This window comes from Lepisosteus oculatus, chromosome 9 (genome assembly GCF_040954835.1).
Source record: "Lepisosteus oculatus isolate fLepOcu1 chromosome 9, fLepOcu1.hap2, whole genome shotgun sequence".
NCBI lineage: Eukaryota > Metazoa > Chordata > Actinopteri > Semionotiformes > Lepisosteidae > Lepisosteus > Lepisosteus oculatus.
In genome coordinates, this window is record NC_090704.1 from 22576356 (window position 1) to 22593754 (window position 17399).

The 17399-nt window shown below is 36.2% G+C and overlaps 1 protein-coding gene across 2 annotated transcripts in view; it reads left to right on the forward strand.

Moving 5' to 3' along the window:
• Positions 1-8640: 8640 nt before the first annotated feature.
• The window catches only part of adgrl2a (adhesion G protein-coupled receptor L2a), a 323813-nt gene continuing 315054 nt past the window's right edge, over positions 8641-17399 (forward strand). For both annotated transcript variants that reach the window (XM_015355714.2, XM_069194276.1), the window contains exon 1: positions 8641-8871. The gene's annotated coding sequence lies outside the window, so the exon portion shown is untranslated. The remainder of the gene's footprint in view (positions 8872-17399) is intronic.

A 17399-nucleotide genomic window follows, 5' to 3' on the forward strand; every position in this document is an offset into this window, starting at 1 on the left:
TTTTATGTCAGTAATAATTTTTCTAAACAGTGTAGCTGGTACACCAGCTGCTCTGTCTTATATAAAAAAGCACACAAATACTAAACACAATATACACACATTCTCTAAAGATAATTTAAAGATTATCTAAAGATAATTTTGTCATCATGTTTCTCCTTAATGTTGCTTCGATTACTCAATTATCCTTCATGAAGAATATTTATTTTCCTCTTGTACAGTATGCTCATTTTGATCTTTTTGCTTTAAATTAAAGGCTTTAGAAAAAAACCACAAGCCCTACAACTACTAATAAACACCACAATAAATAACCAGATATATATGATTGCTTTACTCAATAGACATAATCTGTAAAAAGCCCGTCCACCAAATGTCCTATGCAACATGCCTTCCAAAGCGAGGGTTGTGATTAAGCCACTTCTCTGGCTTTTCACAGCGAGAATGCAACATAACACAACCCTACCTGGCAAAACATGTTGCATAAAACATTTACAAATACATGCATATGCATTGTTTTTTCTATAAAACAATGTAAAATGTTTTTTTTTTAAATGCAGACACCAGCAATAGGTACAAAAATAGATAACCTAGATGTACAGTTAGTTTTCTTTGTGGGGGGTTAGCAGGAAACCCTTCAAAGTAGGTGCAGCAAAATAAGATAGCTTGCATTATGTTTTTAAGGGATCTTTCCAATAAATGTCTTAAACATTCATGTGGTAGATAAATGAATCTAACAGCAACTATAGACTGCACATAATTATATTATCTAAATGTAAGGACGTACTATAATGCAAATACAATAAGTGGTTATGTTATATGTCTGTTATAGAGAACCATCTGCAGTTCAGACAACTGTTCTGTCCTGTGTTCAGTTAAGTGGGAATGTTATTAAAATAATATAATAACTTATATCTAGTTATTAAAAATACCTTCAAATAACACTCAACTAAGTCCATCTCCACACTTCATCCCTGCCCCTATTTATTATTAAAATCAGATATTTTAAAATTATGTTTGTCCTTTTGAACCTTTTTGTTTTTTTATTACCAGATGGTTGTCTGGACTAAATCAAAAATGGACATTCAAAACATCATAGCCTTTCCATCTGTACAATGATAAAGAAAGAACTTGGTTATCTGAATTGCAATGTTTTGTGGAGTAATTTTTAATAAAAAAACCCTTTTAAAGAAAATCAACAGCATCATCCAAAGATCTTTGAAATCTACTCAATTAAAAGATCTAAGATTGATATTTTATGTGATACTAAAGGTGTTTACTACAATAAACATAGATTACATAATAAAATAGGCATACCGGAAAATAATGGAACTGCTCATTCTGCTACCATTCTATGCCTATCATTCAGTCTTATACAAGTATGTAAAGTATACAAATACAAATATGAATTGTAAAAGTACCTTACCACTCTGCAAGTTTTTATACTCTCTCGTATCCATACATTTCAGAAAGAAATTCCACTTGCCATGCAGTCAAACTGAAATTAATGTGGAAGAGTTGAAAAATCAAACAAATCTAGAATTCCAGACAGCCCGAGTATGAACCTTATAAAACACATATGAAGAATTGGAGTGAAGGAAAATGAGTCTATTACCCACCACTTCAGAGCCATGCAAAAGGAAAAATCTGTACAATATAAATCATGTTTTTTCCTTTCAATTAAATAACTCTGCCCTGCCAATGTTACACATTAGTTAATCGTATTCTGTTAGGGCATTTTGTGATTATATACATGTACAGTATATGATCATTTGCGTAACATCTAACAAAGTATATTCTAGATACAGTATATTGTAGAGGTCCCCTTTTCCCTGCATGCAATTTATCAGGGGGGTGCTCTGGAGATAAAATGGCTCACCCCAGAACCAAGTTCTTACATCTGTTTGGGCTGAGCCCCTAAGTAAATAGTGAAAGGCAATATAAGAAACCCACTGTTACCTACACTCTCTGTCTTAAAATTGTTGCACACAGTTTTACACTACGATATATTACAGGAATTAATCTTAAGATTCAAGGCAGCTTGTGTGTGTTGACACTTGAAGAGGGATCCACAGCTGAAACATTGCGTTTTCTTTCTTCTCTTTTTAGCATGGAATAAAACCTATTACTTGTTCACTTGCTCAAAGATACAATAGCACAATAGCCATCGAGAATTTGAACCTGCAACTCTCCAGTCTGGAATCATAACCACTATTCAATTCAGCTAACTCAGCTTAACTTCTGAGATGGTAATGATATCACTAATTTCCAGCCACCATTAAGGGATCTTAATGATCAATATATGGGAACATTACAGTGATTGGCAAATACAATTAACACCTTTGTCAAGGTTATGCTAAGCATCACCATGTACCTGTTACTTACTGACATGGAGGAGGATTGATTTTCTCAGATAATGCTCGGACGCACTGTTCACAGGTTATTACTGACCACCTTCAGGGGAACGATATTCACATTTCTTGATTGGCTGCAATATCGCCTACAGAATACTCCAAGAACACTGGCATCAGATCCCTCAGATAAAATTAGATTGACTAATTTCATGCACAAGACATAGCTGCTGAGTCATGACCAAACTAGTTTTGAAATCATGAGATAATAATTTGGTGTAATCACTGGATATTATAATACTACAGAATTATATCAGTATTGTCCTTCTAAATGAAATGCGTTAAGTCTAAAATATGTCTGTGGTTTATTGACTTTTTCTATCCTAAGTGAATACTCCATGTTGTTTTAAGAGCCACTGCTGTGTAAAAATTGTAGATATCAGTGACTCATTTTGGAGTTACTGTACAGATATTGTATTCAGGGCAATTCAGATATTGTTTCAATTACAACTGTTAGCATTCACCATGTTATTTTTCTTGCACTGCTAGTAGCAGGTACACTGGAATTTTATTGAACACAGCTAGCAACACATCATGCAAACATGAAGAGAACATAAAGCAATGGGACACAGTCCATCGAAGGGCACACACAGACACTGACATGCAAACTCACATCAGAAGCTTTCCCCAGAAGCCAATAATTTCTTTAGATTGTAGGAGGAAACCAGAGTACCCAGAGGAAACCCACACGAACATGAAAAGAACATACAAATTCCACACAGAGAGAACCACAGTTCCAGAACTGAACTGAGGGCACCAGTGCTACAAGGAAGCAATGCTAACCCCTGTGCCCCCATGCTCCCCTTGAACATAGCATAGGTAAATGTGATGATTAACATTTGTCACCAATAGAGTTATCCAAAAGGTATACCATGAAAATGTAGGAGTGTGTATAGCCACCAAAGGAAGAAATGCATGCTATACATCTACAGTGCGTGCTTTGCACCAGGTTGCAGATATTGTCTTGTGGCATTATGTCCCTTTCCTCCCATAGAACTTGGGCAAACAATTGGTTCACTGGTCTTTCAGCCCTGGATACCACACATCATCCCAGCTTATGCCACAAATTTTAAATGGGGCTTATATCTAGCAAGTTGGATATCTGTCACATTCTTGCAAGACACTACTGCTACATGCGTAGCATGAGGATATGCACTGCCCTATCATCACTCAAAATGAGCACAGTGAAAGGATAGTTAAAGAGGTCACAGGACTTGATCGGTTTGTTTTTGTGCATTCTGGTTTTGATCAATAATTATAAGTGGAATTTTTAAGCAACTACATACCTGCCCAGACTACGACACCTGGACCTCCTTGGCAAAGTGTTGGCAATGGTCCCCTAGATAGTGACCATTTGATTATCAGTATACATATTACAGACAATGGATAAAATAAGGAGATATATGCAGTAATCTGTAGATTATAAAAGAAACAAATACCATACATTTCATATTTTGCCTAAAACTGTCAACATTCTACTCAATGCCTAGGTGTTGCCTTCAATTTTAGAATGATAAACTGTGGCCATTATAGTTCAAGGACATAATATACTGTAGTATAATAAAGAAATAATTTTGAGACCCAGAGTTAAACAAAGAAAATTAAACCCTCAAAGGTGATTCTCTGGTCTTTTTCTTGTATTCTCAAAGACGATTGCCACAGTGAACTGGTAAGATCCTGATTTGTGGCACAATTTGGCTTCAACAGTTACACATAAGTTACACATACTTTGACTATTTATTTTACTATAAGGTTACCAAAAAAAGATAATGGAATTATTACATCAAGCTTCTTCTGCCATCTCGATGTCCCAGATTTATTCCATAATTTGCTCCTTAACATGATAAATCACAGTTGGGAGTATTTAAGCCTGTGTTCTGCCACTCAGTTGGAACAAAGTTTTTAACATATTCCTTTCATTGTTAAGAGTGGCTGGAGTTGTTGCTAGCCCAAAAGAAAGAATGCCAATGATGGCTTAGTCAAAACACAGCTATACTGCACTGAAGAGCTTTAATTAAGGCAAACTATCTTGTAGCTGCTAACCACTTGCTTGTTCTGCTATAATGCTACTAAGAAAGATAACAGATTTATATCTATTTTCCAAGACATGACATGACTGTTTTATTTAAAGTATGAAGTTAAATAATACAAAAATCCTATCACATTTTATATTTCCTATTCAGTAGATATTAAACGTCTGCATGAAGTAAGTTTTGGTATAGTTATCCCACCTTAGTATGACATAAGACAAAGAAAGTGTTTATTTCAAGCAGAAGTGGAAGGTGATGGAATAGTGCTTAGTGACAATATATGAGGATATTTTATTTATCCGAAGAGAAAAGGTAATTGTTTTTTGTATTAGCCATCATCATCATTACCTGATGGGATACCACCTCGCGTCCTGAGGACATGTACAGCCCAGCTGACCACAGTGTTTACAGACATCTTTAACTCCTCCCTGTCACAGTCCATGGTCCCCACCTGCTTTAAAAAAAACACTATTGTTCCAACCCCCAAAAAGACAAAAGTGACATGCCTGAATGATTACCGCCCAGTGGCATTAACATCTGTGGTGATGAAATGCCTGGAGAAGCTGGTGTTGTCACACATCAACTCCTCCATCACAGAGTCCCTGGACCCCCTGCAGTTCGCCTACCAGAACAACAGATCAGTGGATGATGCTGTCTCCCTGGCTCTGCATACAGCCTTGGAACACCTGGACACTAAGAACTCGTATGTGAGAATGCTGTTTGTGGACTACAGTTCAGCATTCAATTCCATCATACCCAGTCAACTGGTGACAAAGCTCAGGGGATTAGGTCTGTGCAACTCTGTCTGCAACTGGCTGCTGGACTTTCTTATCGAGAGACCACAGGTGGTGCGGATAGGCAATAAAACATCAACACCACTCACCCTGAGCACTGGAACCCCACAAGGCTGCTGTCTGAGTCCAAGGTTGTTCTCCCTATTTACTCACGACTGCACAGCAAGACACAGCAACAACCGCATCATTAAGTTTGCCGATGACACCACTATAATAGGACTGATCAGTGATGATGACGAGTCCACTTACAGGGATGAAGTTGTACAGCTGCTTAGGTGGTGTCATAGCAATAACCTGGACTTGAACATAAAGAAAACGAAAGAGCTAATAGTGGACTTTCGGAGACACAGGCCACACACTCACAGCCCACTCAGTATTGATGGAACGGAAGTGGAAACAGTCACCAGATTTAGGTTTTTGGGAATTCACATCTCTAAAGATCTAACCTGGACTGTGAACACTGACTCTATCATGAAGAAGGCTCAGCAGCGCCTTTATTTCTTGAGGTGCCTCAAGCGATGGGGGATGCCAATACATGTGCTGGTGAACTTCTACCGCTGCACTATCGAGAGCGTCCTCACCAACGGGATCACCGTGTGGTATGGCAACACCTCTTCGCGAGAAAAAAAGGCACTGCAGAGAATGGTCAATACGGCCCAGAAGATTATCGGCTGCGGTCTCACCGAGATTAAACAGCTCTATGAGGACCGCTGCCGTGGTAGAATTCTGGCCATCACAGAGGACAGTCACCACCCCGGGCATGAGCTCTTCACCCCACTGCCCTCAGGAAAGAGATATAAGAGCATACGGTCACTTACCACTAGATTCTTCAACAGCTTCTATCCACAAGCAGTGAGACTGGCGAACACATTTAGCCATCCCCCTCGGACCACACCTACACCATCACCATCTACCTCATTGTAATTTATTTATTGTACGTCTCCAGTCATTGTTTACACGTCTGTATTGTTTACATTCAAACTGTCTACATGTTTACTTGCACATTGTCTATTGTTTGTTTGTACATTGTCTTGATGCACTGTTTGCACTTTGTTTTGTTTTTTACACTTGTTTTACAAACGAGAGACTTTCTGTAAGTAAGAATTCCATTGTACCAGTACATATACAATACAGTTACATATGGCAATAAAGTTCAAGTTCAAGTTCAAGTTCATTAAATTATTTAATGTGTCTTTGTGAAATGCAGCTTCAGTTTTTATTTTTTATTTCATTTAATTTCTTTACATGCGATTTCTATTAAATTTTCAAATCTTGCACATTTAAAATATAGTCTTTCACCAGATTTTTTCACCTGATGAGTACCTAGTGTGGTTTTATTCCTGAGTTCTCAAAATCCATAAAGAAAATTACACCTCAGATCTTGAAAAAGTGGTAATTGTGTTTCTAAACATTGTTTGATGCTTTATAATTGTAGTAATATTAAAGAACTATTGTTTCACATAATATATGTCAAACAGAATTAATACATGTACTGATGTTAAAAAAAGTATAGTTGACTATATCAATGCACCTCAGCAGTATGCTTCATGACTAGAATCATTCACATGAATGAATGTGATATTGGAATGCTATAATCTGGAATATGGATTTAAATACTTTGTGTTCATACAGTATGTATATGCAAGTTGCTGATAACCAAGGTGACATTAAGAATGTGTATTCTTGGCTTCATAATCTTCTTATATTTTGGGGAGCCTATTCCATTAGTATATAATTTTTTTTTCCTATTTAAAAAAATGAGAAAAATGAGAAAGCTACTATATGCTAGAAAAATCATACCATTTTGAAATGTAATGTCTTCCACCATTTTCCTAGACATGAGAAACACTGGCATCAGTTGAAGAAGCAGAATAAAAAATATTTGGTATGAGTTCTTAATAAATGATTTATCCGAACATAGTTTTTTTGTATTCCTTTTCATCTTAAGGATTGCCATTGTAATAAGAAATATATGTTCTGCTTGAAAAAAAATATTTAAGACACTGCTTTTTTCAAATCTAAAATTGAAAATGTCTATTCTTCTTGTTTTTTCCCTAAAACTAACATTTTTCTCTTCTCTCGTTTTTGACTGGATCTGGTATAAATGCTTTTCTGAGCGCTGCAGATTTGATTTAGAAAGTCTTGTAGTTTTAGGGCAAGGTTGCAGAGTGCACTGGGGAGGAGGGAGATAGAAGGGAAATGTTACAACATTCTTGGTTAATGTATTGCTTTTCTGATGCTGTTTGTCAAAATCAAAATCAAAACTTTATCTCAAACAACAGTCTTGTAGTTTTAAATTGTAATTCAGTATTGGAATTGTTGTTGACTTCCTGGTTGTGCTTGTATGTAACCTGTCTGCCCTGTTCTGCTTTTACTGTACTCTGTTGTGAGTTTCTCTTTTTTTTCTCTTCTTTACCCCGTACTTAAAGAAGAATTATCTAAAGTCTTTGAAAAGCTGTATGATTGATTCTTATGTTCCTTAATACACTGCGTAATTGTTGGTAATGCAAGTAGTTGTGAAACTAGGAGAAAAAAATGGTTCTACTTGCAAATTGAGAACTTAACTAACACTCGTCTTCCAAGAATAAATACCGTTGACTACTGTTGAATACCGTTGTTAGTTTTTGCAATTGCTAATTCTGAAGTGAAGTTTTGTTTTACTTACCTGTTTTGGAAGAACTACCTACGTTCGACTAATCAGAGGTTGAAATGAAGTGAAAGAACAGCAAATAATATATATTTTTTTCCATGTTTTTGCAATTGTTTATCAGAGGCAATGCTGAGAGTAGAATTTGCATTAATTATAGTTTTAAATAATTTTGGTGTGACCTACTTTAAAACCTGACATGCAGGTCATCCATAAATGATTTGTCTGAAATAATAAAATACTCATAATTTGAAAAGGAAATCAGCATTATAATTTTAAAATGGAGAAACTGTAAGTATTTGTGCTCCACTAAACACAAGAATGCTCAGGCATAGAAAATATTTATATTTTATATATTTAAATCAGTCTTTTTTTAAGTGTCCAGGAAAATACAAATATATTTGTTCTAGTTCAGAATTACATAGATTTTTTCAAACTGAATTGATGCTCAAATTTCTTTTACATTAACAGTGTTCATTCTCCATCAACTGATACATAACGTACTACAAATTCCACTGTCTGGTTTCCTGCTGTTTCAAAAGCCTCAGTGATTTTAAAAGTTTTGTTTGTAAAGTGAAGGATCAGAGAATGTGCTTTTGCTGTGTTATCTTAAGGACTGATCTCACCAGTGTGGCATGAAGAGGGAGCTATAGCTCCTCCTGTTATTTAGGGGCTGCATGAACCTGCTAATCCATTCCACGCTCTCCAGAATTTCTCACTGCCTCTCACTGCTGTGCCAGATTAATTTAAATGTATCTGTTGAGGTGGAGATAATCAATGCAAATCACTGGCACCGGGCTTCGCAAATAGAGTATGTTTGATTCACGAAGAGGCCTTAGCTATAGAAGGTCACTCCTTCACTAGTTTTTTTTTTCTCCCCCAGAACTCGTTGTCTAAAGTGATTGAACAGACAGAATTTTACTGTATCGTCTGCCTTGTTTTACCTGCGGCAGCCCTTCCGAGGATCTACCTTTCACCCCTGCCTGTTCAGAAAGGTATGTGTAATTATCCTGTCATCTGATAGCATGGCTGTCTTTCTTTTCTTTTTCTTTTTTTTGCCTGAAACCAAAATTCATTGGAAAGGATTATTTAAAAAAGACACATCCTGCATGGGCAAAAGCAGAACAAAACTGTTAAAGTGTTTGACTGATGTGAACATAGGACTGGACAAACTCTGATGAATGTCTGTGTGGAAAAGAAAGTTTTAATAGTTGAAGCTGTCTTACAAATAGAGCACCTTCTTGCTGGAGTTTTCTTTCCAATCTGAAAGCTTGTAAATGTCTTGTAGATTTTCAAAACTAATTTTGTCTGACTTTTTAACATCATTAACATTTAAGAATTATTTTTATACTAAAAAACAAGTTATAGTAATACTGTACCCTGAAAGCTGAGTTTATGTGAGGGAGAGGTGGCATCTCTGTGAAGACTGTATGAGTAAAGAAAACAACTTTCAGTCATAGTTATAATTCTGTAGGTGTGACAGTTTTAAATCCAATGGGAAATTCAGTGCCTATACAGTGTTTTGATAAATGCTTCAATGAGAATAGCTGGCTGGTAGTGCTTGTTGAAAAAATAAAAATTCAAATCTCCCAGAAGTGATTTTGAGGCAGCTAGATGAACTAAAGATTATGGATGATTTTTTCATCATCTCATATGTGACTGTGTTAATTTCTCCCAGTATGAGTTGTGTACATTTACTGGAATATTATTGTAATATGCAGCGCTACTATAGCTTTACTGTAAAATGCACACACTGATAAATTTAAGAATATACAGTATTGCTCAGCTCATGAATACTTTCACGGATATCCTTCACTGTTACATTTTTGTTTTGGTCTCTGTAATTATGAAAGCATTCCTTGCCTTTTCTACCACTGAAATGTAAAATATCAAACCTTGTTAAGGAAATGTAAATATGAGTGCATAGTTCAACAGTTGTGTTTTGAAAATTAATGAATACTAGTTTTGCAGTGAGATATATTTTTATGTTTGCAGTCAAACCTTTTTAAATGACAATTCTTTCAAGTCCTAAAATTTACAGTTAGAAACTTCATTTTTATTCTTGTTTTTTTTAAATTGTGTTGCACTTATAGAAAGGGCAGCAGTGAATTATAATAGTGTATATTTACATCTAAATTAAAATGTGTTTGACCATACACTTTAGATCTCTTAGTTTAGTGGTTAATGTTCTTTTAAATAAGCTCCATTTAGAGTGTCTTGCAACAGTATTCAGACCTTTTCTAATGTGTCTCATTTTGGGAAATTATAAAAAAAATGCATACACATTTTAAAAACTTCATTCATACATTCTCTAACCACTTTATCCAACACAGGGTCATGGGGGAGAACCAGCCCATTCAGGCAAGCAACAGGGGCAAGGCTGGATACCCTTGGATGGGACACCAGTCCATCACAGGGCACACACAGACACAAACATGGACACACTCATACCAGGACCAGTTTTTACAGAAACCAATTAACCTCCCAGCATGTCTATGAACTGTGGGAGGATACAGGAGCACCAGGAGGTAACCCATGCAAACATGGGGAGAACATACAAACTCCACACAGATGGCACCATAGGAATTGAACCCAGGGCCCTAGCACTGTGACCACTGTGGCAACCTTAATGCCAAAACTGATGGCCTCTAAGGATGTTAAAAAAAGCAAAAGAGAAAGAAAAAACTAAAACTATTTTGATTGGATAAGTTTTCGGACTCAAATTTTGATGGAAGTACCTTTGGCAGCTGCAACGGCTCTTTGATAAAGCTCTACCACCAAAACACATTGATTTGAAAGGCCACTCAAGGACAACTTTCTTACTTTTAAGCCTCCGCAATGTAACTTTGGTCTAGTGCTCTGGATCATTTTCCTGCTGAAAAATGAATATTTGTCCCAGTTTTAGGTATTTAAAAGACTAATACAGATTATCCGCCAGTATTTGCCTGTACTTGACTCCATCTATTTTTCCTTCAGTCATAACGTATTTTCCAGTTAGCTGATGAAAATTATCTCCACACTATGATTATGCTACCACCATGCCTGACGATATGGATGGTGTTCACTGGGAGATGTGCTGTGTTGGGCTTGCACCAAACATAATGCTTGGCATTTAGGCCAAAATGATTTGGCCATCCAGAATACACATGAAAACCACAGTAAGCAAAATGTGGTACACCATGGTATGATTTGGCTTGCCAAAGTTAGCTTTTCACTGCCCAAACAAGATCAATGGGTGACACTTATGGTGTGTTGGATGGTAGTGAAATGTTACTTAATTTAATCTGGTGTACTGCTGCTTTAAATTCCACTTAATATGGAATAGCTAAAGGAAATTTTTGGTATACGTGTAATAATGTTTATGAATGTTATACATTTAAGTTAATTTATTTAATATAAATATATATTTAGATAGCTGATAGCAGTAGACGAAGATTTTTTAAAAATAAGCTACAACAACATTCTCTAACTCAGTCACTTGCTGTCATTATTGTTGGAAAGATTTTATGTTCTTGTTTTAACTATATTTCCCATGAACAATTGCAAGGTTCAAATTAATAACAAAAGACAACACATACTTGAACAAATTTTACAATTCACACAAATGTATGGAAAATACTGGCATTGCAATGCAAAATATCCATCCCTAGAAACACACAGAGAAATCAATTTGCAGGTGTTGTTATCCTCACATCCAAAAATTGTGTACCCTTACTATACAGAGTTTGTTACAAAACAGCAAAGTTCCTTGTAGACAGTCATGTAATATCCCCCCCGCCCTAAAAGGGTTTATTCCCAAGGCACCGACAGTAGCTCAGAAGCTACTAAAGAGCACTAACAGATGAGAATATTATTATCTGCTTTTTAATCATGCTACCCTGTCCCCATCTATGAATGGCCATAGATAACTAGGGTTCATTTTTCCAGTTTTATATCTATTACAAATGACTATGAATAAGATATTGTGTTAAATTAAATTTAATTCTTTAAAATTGTATTGAACTATTCAAACCTATTTCAATTGAGATTCAAATGGTGATTCAATTTATTTATAATTTAGTGAGAACTACATTTATAATTGATATTAATTTAATATTTAACACACTGTGATATTTAAAATTAATAAAAAAATCAACTTATATTGTTTACTATATTTATTTTAGAATTAGTGAATCTTTATTATCCCTATATGTTACAGATACAAATATACAAATTGTGCATTTGCCAGGAATTAAACCTAGGCCTTCTGCATGGTAGGCAAGAATTCAACCACTGAATTGCCAGTGCATCAGTCAGATTGGATGACTGAATATGTGGGAGAATGGGGGGCATTTGGGAATAAATTCCATTAATGCTTAAGGTGAAAAGATGTTGTAATGCACTTGTTCTGTTTTAATTGATCAGTTTATATATAGTAATGTACGATGAAGTTTCTGGGCCTTTGTGTAAGCTCTTGTGAGATCGTTTGCCACTATGGGCCATTCCACCTGTACTTGTGAATTCTACTAAATTAGTATATCAGGAAAAACAGAATCTCTGTGTTATGATACTGTATTTCTCATGTTTTTTCACTGTTGTGAAATAATCCATTACAATTACAGGTTCTGTGTATGTAGACTGGACATCTCTTTGTCCATGCTCCTATCGTTTTGTTTTATTTCAATTCAATTCAACTTACACAGGCGCGTAGTATAATGAAAAGTGTTTCTCATTAGTCACTCAGGTGCAGTATATAAATAGGACAGAAGATAAGGCAATAGGTAGTAACACAATAGCAATAACAGTAACGTGTAATAACATAACATAAATTTCAAACCACTGATGTTCACAAGACCACTATTTGTGATTTTTTTCACAAATTGTATTTATATAATATCTATTATCTTATGTTTTTAGAAACCTTAACTTTTTTATACATAAAAATCAGTTCTTACTTTGCAATTTACTGTTCAACTAAATGACAATATAAAGCACTCTCTGGGGGCTGAGTGAGGTCATGAAACTCAAAAAAGGCACTAATCTTGGGAGCAAAAACTGCACAAACACTACTTTCAACAGCACAAACAGAGCACATTGTTTGTGCGATTTAAGATGATTAAAAATCCTCCAACGTTTGTATGTTGTACAAAGTCATTTAAAATGGAGCAGGAAATATTTCCTTCATAGCATTTACTGCACTGTAGTTTTAAAGCGTCGGCCATGTTAGTCAAATACATGACTGATAAGACTATGATTCTCCATGTGACACACACAAGAATCACATTGTCATACTGTATCTAATGATATCCAAACAGTACTATACCATACAGTACATCAACTACACTATAGTCCCGATTTGTGTCATTCCTGCAGACTGCCTTCATCTAGATGCCATTATTAGCTATTTTGCAAGTGTTCATTAAAATCATATTGCATACATGTTTTTGAACGCAGCATATTGCACTTTAGTGGAAAATTGTGATATAAACAATTTAAATGTACTGATCTAAATATACTGTAGTTCAGACTTGTATTGATTTCAGTGAAACTTACTATACAGTAAACAACTGACAAAGTAACTCAAATCAAAATTAATTTTAATCTATCCTCTGATTCATTTTTAATATAGGTTTTTATTTACTTTTAACAAGTTCCTGTCTCAATAATGTGATCAATGTATTTGATGTAATTTTTTTTCTCTAGTATAGTATGCATACAGTATGAATAGTGCAGGACAGCATAAATGGGTTAATAAACATTTAATACTGTAATGATTTCTATGACAACCACATGCAGCTATGGTACTGGTTTAACTGTGTCGCCTCGCTGTTTTACAGAGTAGTGCAGTCCTGCATCAGTTTATTAAAAATAATATTTTTAAAAAACATTGAGAAGCGGTGCAAGGTGGGGAGTAGGGCGATAATAGTTCAGACAGGTACTGAGGTGCCAAGCCATGCAGAGCTTTATAGGTGAGCATGATGATTTCAAAGTCTACACGGAATTTGACTGACAGCCAGGGCAAGGACTCCAGGATAGGAGTAATGTGAACACTTGCACTAGACCTGGTCAGGATTCTGGCTGCTGAATTTTGGACATACTGCAGTTTGTTCAGAGTAGATTTAGATAGCCTAGTGAGTAGAGCATTACAGTAGTCAATTTGAGAGAACACAAATGTGTTGATCAGCTTTTCAGACACAGTTAGTGATAGCATAGGGCGAAGTCCTTCTGAGGTGAAAAAAATATGTTTTGACAGTATGCTGCACATGTGGGTCGAATTGTAAGCCAAAATTGAATATAACCCTAAGGTTTTTCAATTTTGATTGAAGCTCAAGTAAAGAACCATTTACAGATAAGGTTACAGGACTGGCTTCACGAAGTTGATGGGGGGTGCCAACAAGCATGACTTCGGTCTTGTCGTAGTTGAGATGAAGGAAGTTTTGAGTGATCCAAATTTTAATGTCAGAGATGCAATTAGATAGAATAGAGACAGCCAAATCAGTGTCAGGTTTGGTATGGATGTATATTTGAGTATCGTCAGTGTAAAAATTAAAGCTGAGGCCATGTGATCTTAAAAGCTGACCAAGTGGAAACATGTAAATGCTGAAGATCAAGTAGCCCACTATTGATCTCTGAGGAACACCAGACTTAACAAGACCAATTTCAGACCCGTACCCATTGAGAGAGACAAAGTGACAGCGATCAGTGAGGTAAGATTTGAACAAGTGTTTTGTTGCAAACTCCATGCTAGCTTTGAGATAGTTTATTTTTAATATTAATAATATTTTATTATACTTTTGTGAAGACTTTTGGATTTTGTTCACTGATTCACATTTCCTCCCATTTCAGTCTTGAATTCTGTTGTATCTCATTTAAAGTTATCATTGGTCTCACAGTAACATCTCTCTCCAGTTTCCTCTTTACTAGTCTACTCAGGTTGGAGGTATAATGAAACCTAGGCAGTGTCTGGGAAGTAAGATGCACTGTATATTACTTGATATTACTTGCATCAAAGTCTTTACCGAAGATATTACTAATAATATTAGTAATGAATGACCTTGGACAAGCTGTAAACTCAAAGTATTACCCTGGTCCACATTCTTTGTAACCATCTTTGTAAACGAAAAGTAACACCACAGCATTTTTTTGATCCGGTCACACATTCTAATGTTTCTTTATTAGCCCTATACAATTTCTTGCATTAGGAATTCATCTTTTCACATACCCTGCTTTTCTCCAAGGAGACACAGACACAGAGAGAAGCTTGGGGTCAGAGCGCAGGGTCTGCCATTGTGCAGCACCCCTGGAGCAGTTTGGGTTAAGAGCCTTGCTCAGGGGCCCAACAGAGTAGGATTCCTCTGCCAGCCGCGGGATTTGAACCAGTAACCTTCCAGTCACAGATGCAGATCCTTAGCCACAGAGCCACCGCTCCATGGTTTCCAATCATACAAAGTAAGTCTTGAGAATCTTCGATTCACCATGGCTTTCACGTGCTCATAAAAGATATTGTAACGCTTACGGCCGACAAGCACTGTGTAAGAGCCGGCATACCAGAGCGGGTGACGTCACCGCCCTTCCCTGTGATAGCAGGACCACAGCTACTGGGCTGTGGAGAGATCTCTCTCTAGCTCACGGGGCTAGGTTGCTGCAGAGAGACGCGGAAGTCCTGGGTTTGAGCCTCCAGTCGGGATGGGGCCGACCAGATGCGGCAAGGGCGCCTGCCAGACCCCCCGTTGCTTTACATTGGTGTACATTTCCAAATAACCACATGTAAGACTTTGATGCTTAAAATGTTTAGGGAGAAATGGAATACTGGTGTGTATTTTTTCTTTAAACTCTCAATACCAGCCATATACAGTACAGTTTATATAATATGTTTTTTAATACGTTCCTAAATTAATATCGTTTATGACCTTCAGATGCATTATGCTCCTCTTCTTTTTATGCTCAGCTACTAAAATTTCCCTTTAGTTGTAAAATTCCATATAAATATTCTATACTAAGCAGATTAAAATGTGCACAGTAAAGAGATTAAATAATTAAATCTTTTCACTACCGACCAATGCCCCTGTCGGTCATTTTGGCCAGCCAATCACATACGTATGACATAGGTAGTTTCGTGCAGTACGGGTTTGTACCGCGCACTTTGAATGGCTACATCTGTACTCTTCTCTTTATGGCTTCTCTTTTAGCTTTACAAACTCTATAGTCTTTATGGTTAAGTCTGGTTCTTGCAATCTTGCAGAGGCAGATGCTTTAATTCTGAAATCATGAGAACCACTATCAAATATATATTTTGTATCTCATACTGATAAAGAAATAGAATGCATGACCAGAACGAATGAGCCACAGCATCTACATTATACTGTAGGTAAAAAAGAGCAAAATGTTCTCCAATATGTTCAAGAATACCAAACAAGGAACCAGAATTTCTGTAATCACCACAAAAACAGAAAGAAATAAGGTATTGCAGGAGAAGCTTGGATACACACAGTTGATCCAAATCAAATTCAATTAAAAGAGCAAAGACCAATGTACTTACAGTAAGATGGACAGTGGTCTTGGCAATTGAATACAATTGGACTTGATGCTGTCTTTGGAAGTTATTGAGGAGTAATTTCATGCAGTAGACCCAGTTTCTTGTGCATGTCCCAGGAAATATGACAGTCTGACATTTTGTGTGGATTTCCACAAAGTCAAAGGTCTCTTAAGCTCTGATCCTATCCTATGCCATTAATCGATGAAACAGTGGGGGGAAAAGAAAGGCAAAGATCATTAGCATATTGATCATTCATAAATACTACAGGCATTGTACTGTATACTGAGCCTGACCCTGTGCTTATGTGTCAGTGTCAGGGTTTGAAAAAAAAAAACATTTATAATGCAATACAGGAAAGTTTGGAGTTGGTCTGGGACCTACTAAAGGGTGGAAAAGTATGCACGTTAATCTAGGGGATAAGTAATGATCTACCAGGTCAGAAGTTCACCTGGTAGATCATTGGAGATAGATCAGAACAGGACAGAAATGCAAGGATAACTTGGAGGTTTATGTCTTGAAATCATTTCACTTTTGAAATTAAATACAGAGCTGGGAAGCAGAACAGAATTATCAACTTTCTCTTTCACCTTCCAAAGGACTCTAAAAATATTCTGGTGGGAGGAAATGTGATGAATGTTTTCCTTGGGTCCCACTACAGTATTTTGCTATACACTAGGCACAGACAATATTCTATTAATCTCCCCCAGCTTCTTTTTCTTTCTGTTTCCTCTTCAGAGTTGAAAAGTTCCAATATTGTTCTACAGTATGTGTCCATAACACACTCCTCTCTCAAATCAATTAAATGCCCATTCATAGTATTTTGTCAGGCTTTTTAGTCATCCAATCAGGGTTAGACTCTTGCCATAGGCTTTTATTCAATCCACCCTTTTTTTGAGAAGATGCAATTTTTCATTCCAAAAAGAAATTAATGGATCCTATAGAAATCGCATCACCTGTCTGCCTTAAATGCTATCAAATGGTATAAAAGTTTTTTTATTTTAATAATTA